Here is a 6,579-nt window from a genome sequence, read left to right on the forward strand (position 1 = left end):
CTTTGTCGTGGGAGATCTTAACAGGACGTAACAGAACGTGGTGAAGCGTGGAAGCCAATCGTGTTGATCGCAACAAAGCGTAACAGAACGTGATGCAAATTGTGGGCTCGATCTTAGCAACAAAACGTGCTGATTTCGTAAGGAAGCGTAACAGAACGTGGAGTATACCATTTAATTGTAGTCCCCTGCGAAGATTTGTTCTAGAAATTGGAACGGTTCTGGAACTGTTCTAGAACATCAAGAACAGTTCTAGAATGTTCCATATTCGCGTTCTAGAACTTATGTTCTGGAATTGTTCCAGAACTGTTTTCTAGAATAATTCCAGACATTTGTGGAAAAAGGCTTAGTTCTGAAACTGTTCCAATAATATACAAGAACATTTTTAGAACATTTCTAGAACAAAATAAGTTCAAGAAATTTCTAAAAATGTTCTAAACTGTAGTTCTAGAACACATTTAGAACTCTTTAAGAACCAGTAAGTTCTACAAACATTCTAGTGGGGAATAAGAACACATATAGAACAGGTCTAGAACCAAAGTCTACAATTGTCCTACAATTGTTCTACATATTTAAAATAAACTAGTTCAGACAATGATAATTTGACTTCTTTCAACTTATATTTCAAAACAATTTTCACATTGAAACTGTGCTTGCTGTGGTGTCTGCAAGATATTGCTGTCATATCATGACATATATATATATATATCATACACAAACAGAGGACTAATGTTAAGGAGGAGTGTTTGTTGATAGGTCTGGGATACTTTGTATTATTTCTAATCCTAAAACATTATGTGGGTACTCACTAGAAACAACGTTACGAGGCACTCCTAATGAGTATCCAAACATAAGCTTTTATGGAGAACTGAAGAAAATTATCCCTGAAATACCAAAAAGTACTTCTCCTTTAAGTCCTTACAAAATCTTCTGCTACACACATACATATACATGTATATAACTGACTATAATTTGTCACCAAATTACACATTATTTAATATTTTTTTTACTGTATCTGTTCGGAATTCTGCATACTTAGTGTCTTCTAAATTTGCATGTAATCTTGTGACAATTAAAACACTAGGACTTCACAGAGTTCCTCAACATTCACCATCACAAGAATCTCAGAGAACTAAACTGGAATTAGGTGACTAACTACAGGAGCTTCTGGTAACTGTAATGGGTGGATTTCATCCATCTTTTTCATAACATTATTCAGATATTTGTGTAGTTTTTCTACATTAAATCTGTCTCAAATAGTGCGTAGAACGTGGCAATGGAAGTGTTTCATCATCAAAATACAGTTTCTTCACACACTTCAGTGGACCTGGAAAAAAGACATATGAATGTATATTTTGAAACAAATATAAACTCTTTTATTCATTAACAGGTTTATAATTACAGAAACTTAATTCACAAGCAAATGATTGTGGTTTACAAAAATCAACATGTTCAAACAAAATTAAATTCTGAACAGTATCAGGTTGTTTTGCTCCCAAGTAGTTTCCTTTCCCCTAGTTGTTTTGCCTCCCAAGTAGTTACTACGGCCATTCTACCTCATGTGTGAGCCACACTACCAAGTGTGTAACTACTTCTGGAAGGCAACATAATTCGGACAAAATAACACTTGTTTTTTTCGTTTTATGTAAACAAAGTGTTTTCTTCTGTAATGATGTTTTAGAAATATGCTTTTCTTAAAATTTCAGTAATTAACCTTATTCAGTCAGGCATTCCAGAATACATGGGTGTAAAGGTGACCAATGTCATTTTACTCTTGCATGTTATTAATGTTAATTTCACAAATTTTTAGATTATTTAATGTTTTGCCAAGTCTCATCTTCTTGTAGTCATCAATAGATTAAAGCTTCATAATAAACTATTCCCGGGCCTCAAGAAGTTATTTTAGTGAGCATCACAGGTCTATAATCCCAGCCTGAAGTTGCGTGCAATGAGACTTTCAATGTAAACATTGAGCATTGTTAAATACTGAAATCACTTGCCTAACTTGCAGTGTAATCTTCAAAAAAATAAGCATTGGTGTTTATGTGGTTTAAAAAAATGATAACCAGTTATAAAACAGAAAAAAAAATGCGTCCATTTGCCTTATACTCGCCCTTCAGCAAATGGACCATTTATGAATTGTAATAACAGCTGTATTAAGAATAGTGTTCGACCCACAATACACGTTGACTTACTTAACCCGTGTTTCGAAGTGTACAGTTAAGTCCGGTAATCTTGCGCGTCCGGTAATCTTGCGCACTTCGCATTTGCGAATCTCGCAGACGACGAATGGTTTTCTTTAGTGATGAAAGATGGAATTTCACATTTTAAAGAATTAACGGATTTAAAAGTTACGTATTCCATGCAAAATTAAATTCGATCATTACATTTAAACACCGGTTGCGTCATCCCTATACATGGTAAACACTGGCCTTCTTACGAAAACTTCAAAATGAATCACAAATTCCCTGCAGTCTTCAGCGTTTTCATACTTTAAATTAAGAATTCATAAATCCAATGTGTAATTAAGCATTCCATTGCACAATATCTGATCAGTTATGGTATTTTTTGCCATGAAAATATATCGCATCAGACGACATAGTCATCATAGCCCGCCATTCTGTCAAACCAATTTGGTATGATCTCCGCATGCGCAATGGCCTAGTTTTGATATTTTCTGTACACTATGGAAGCATGATTGTGGTATCAAACCTGTTATGTTTTTTTTTTCACGCATACCGGTACTTTTTTATTACATTGTTGTAATTGTCCACTATTATTAGTAATCATATTTTTTTTTATTTGTAGTGAACAAAAACTGCACTAGAAATCCACATTTAATTTCAATGGTTTTGCAAACTGATTTTTAAAATATTTTTCTGGAATGTTTTTTGTCAATAATTGGACACCATATGTCTACAATTTTGCCTAAACGAGGTCATTATACAAAGTGCGCAAGATTACCGGACACTGTGATAGTTTGAAAATGAGGTGAGTCATGTTTGTTTTGAAATCAAATCGGACAGTTCTTCACTGAATTAATAAGATATTTTTGTGTTAATAAGCACATGAACTTATAATTTTCATAATCAATTTAGATATTATGTTGCCAATTTATAAAAGAACATGTTTTTAAAACAATTGACCCTTAACTGCGCAAGATTACCGGACAGCATCGTAAGAACTCTCTGTCTGGTTGATTATTCTTTATCACATATCAAGCACTGGTACTTACCATTTTCCGATACATGAAGATGGTTTTCCTTTCTATGTGTCGTTTAACTTAACATGAAGATATGAATTTAGTAAGGAGGGATTAATTTTAAGTTGGAAAATTAAATTCCAAAGCTTATTTCAGCACCGCATCATACGGGTCTCTGAAAATCTACCCAGCCTAACCCCAAATGTAAGAGATAATTTCATTGGCAAAATTCACAAAACAGAGCTGACTGGTTTTTATTTTATTTACGTAGACTGTCAGCGGATCAGCATTAACGCAAAACAGTCGGGTGCATATAAGCGCGCTTTTTTTAAATGGCAGACGTTATTTTCTTGTTCAATCGCGTTATGAGCTTTATCGAACCACAAAATGTAGTCGCACCCAAAATAGATGTACCAAAAACAAACATACGATGCGGTGATCAGTGAAATCCATCGTAAGTAAATTCGTTTGATAGCCAAACTTTTTGGTACCAATCTAAAAGGTTCTTGAATGGGGCGAACACTTTTTTATGACTGAAAGCGTTAAGCCCGCCTCGTCACTAGATCTAATTTTAATAAATTCCTGTCGGAGAATACCGCAAAATGATATTTCAGTTCGCTCAACGCGGACCTATTTAACGAGGCGGTGTCTCGGTTAACAATGTCCCCTAAAAATGTCCATATTTCAATCGCCGAAGAGCAAGTATATTTCACTTACTGTTTATAACACTGTGTATTGATAAAAACACAAAGTATTGAAATAAATCAATATTCAAGTTAAGGGGTCTTCCTGATCATTGTTAAACAATTTGTTGTAAATAGTACAGGTTTGGGCAATCATATTTTCGGATAACGAAAAATAATCTTGTAAATAAATATATTATCATAATAATAATATTAAAATTTGTATATACTGTTGATTACAGATGACGAAGTTTCTCTTAAAGCAAGCAAAGCGACCGCCTAAGCATGCTTTCGAGGCAACTTAAGATAGGAAAAAAACTCAAGGTAGGTAATATTTTCAAGGCATGTTCACAGTTCAGTGACAGGCAGGCAGTCCAAAATTACAGGCTTTAATATTTATGAATGTGAGTTGGACACTTAAATGAGACTCAAGAAATTCAATTTGCCTCCATTGAATAAGTGTTATTATAAGTATTTTTTTATCAGTTGGTCAACACTGCCTATAGATATATGATTTTTTCCCTGTTATAAATGAAACATGAACACATTGTTCACAGTTATCCAATTTCACACTCACTCACTAGCCAGGGGTGAGTGAATTTATTTCGAAAAAAAATCTGATGAACAAACGTTCGATAACATTAGCTAATTGTTTGTATGAGTAACTACTCAGTCTAGCCAGAATTTCCAAATGTGAAATTTGATGGACTAAAACAAAGTATTCATGATCGCATGACACAATGCTCAAGTTTGGTTTTCAACACATTTCATGAATGATTTTAGAGTTCAGTGATCAAACACCAACAGAGCCTCGTGATAAGTTGCCTGTAAAGAGGAGCATGATCCCATCAGATGCCTCCGAAGATATTGACCTGACGAACAATGCTGCAAAGCAAAATCTCAGTAGTATGTTGGTTGTCTAATACTTTTTATTTTAATCCCTTAGAAATATATAAAATCCATTATTTAATGCGTTCAAATCATAAAAACCTGCAACAGTGTCTTGAATATATTGCGTTCGTATTTAAGTTGGTGCTGAATGTCAAATTGTGTTATCCATCACCAGTTTTACTTACAAGGTTTGCTGTATTGAAGCATTCTCAATTTGAAAATACTAATGTTGTGATCAAATGTGTAATTATTTGTTTGAATACTTTGATAATAAGTACACTCAATATTGACTAAATAAAAAGACGTTATGTCTATATTTGTAATACTGTCCAGCTGGATCATTTAGACTTCTTGTTTAGTTTAAGATGTGACTACATTTGTTGATTTCAGAGCAAAGTGCTCAAACACCTACAGAGCCTCGTGACAAGTTGCTTGTACACAGATGAGCCTGATCCCATCAGATGCCTCCGAAGAGATTGAAAAGAACTGTTTACGGACATTTTCAGAACTGTTTTAGAACATTTGTTCCAGACTTATTTGAAGCAACCCTTCGAAACTGTTCTAAACATTTCTAGAATTGTACTGGAACACACCGGCTAGAACTGTTCTGTAATCATACTGAAAATGTTCTAGAATTATTCTGGAACAGTTGTTGAACGTTAAATGAGAAAAAATTTCTAGAACAATTCTATAACAGTTCTGGAAATTTATTCAAGAAAAATTCTGGAATAGTTCTAGAACGATAGTTCAAGAATTGTTCTAGAACAGTTGTTGAACGTTAAATGAAAAAAAATTCTAGAAGAATTCTATAACAGTTCTGGAAATTTATTCAAGAAAAATTCTGGAATAGTTCTAGAACGCTAGTTCAAGAATTGTTCTAGAACAAACCTTCAGAACTGTTTCAGAACAAATTGTTCTAGAAATTATTCTCATTTAACGTTCAACAACTGTTCTAAATCGTTCTAGAGCATTTTAAGGATGATTCCAGAACACTTCTAGTCATTAGTTCCAGTACAATTCTAGAAATGTTATAGAACAGTTCTAAAAATCTTCGCAGGGGGAGCTCCCCGATTTTTTAGCCTCTGGCTAATCGGGGAGATCGTGGCCAGATGTAAACTAAGCATAAGACAAGTCCCCAAGTGTATTCAGCGGTTTTGGGGGAGAAAGAGAGGAGGAGAACAGATGGGTGCTTTGAATATATACTGTTGAAAACTTGAGCCTTGATATTAACACTTTTTTAATGTTTAAAATGTACTTTTCATAACTTTTATACCGTAAATCTACGAATATAATACGCAATTTTTTACCTGCCGATTTTTTCTTCAAGTAGTATAATATATGAGTTTAGAGCAGAACAAATTTTTTCCTGTGCAAATTTTTAACTTAATCGCTGTTATTAGCTTCGTGGCAGCCATTTTGAACTACACCATTACATCAAAGGGGTGCAACAGGGCTTGCGCTGTCGTTCGCCATTTGAGTCATTTGCGAAAGTATTGAGAATTTGGCTCAATAAAAATCTTATTTGTGAACATGCGAAAATCTAGTAAAATTTCATTGAAAACATCCGCCATTTATATCGGACTGGTTTTCTATATTTGTCTCTTTGTTTTAATGAAAGTGTTCGCAATTCGAACAGTAAACAAAACCCGGTCTGTACCCGATTATGCGACATCGCTTGACCTTATTGTTATTGAAGTGCGCATGGTAGCTGGCCAATCAACATTGAGCTCGCTTACACATGAAATGACGTTGTCGAATGAAACGTGAGAACAGGAGGAGCTATCGGATAATATTGGTTAATTCATG

At 34.2% G+C, this 6,579-nt stretch overlaps 1 long non-coding RNA gene across 1 annotated transcript; it reads left to right on the forward strand.

Annotated features, from left to right (window-relative positions):
• The first annotated feature begins 3,625 nt into the window (after positions 1 to 3,625).
• On the forward strand, positions 3,626 to 5,829 carry LOC127864345 (uncharacterized). The gene is made up of 4 exons (XR_008041796.1): positions 3,626 to 3,653; positions 4,125 to 4,206; positions 4,666 to 4,788; positions 5,164 to 5,829. It is a non-coding gene; the product is annotated as an uncharacterized LOC127864345 (long non-coding RNA).
• The last annotated feature ends 750 nt before the right edge of the window (positions 5,830 to 6,579 follow it).

Source organism: Dreissena polymorpha, chromosome 1, assembly GCF_020536995.1.
Source record: "Dreissena polymorpha isolate Duluth1 chromosome 1, UMN_Dpol_1.0, whole genome shotgun sequence".
Taxonomy (NCBI): domain Eukaryota; kingdom Metazoa; phylum Mollusca; class Bivalvia; order Myida; family Dreissenidae; genus Dreissena; species Dreissena polymorpha.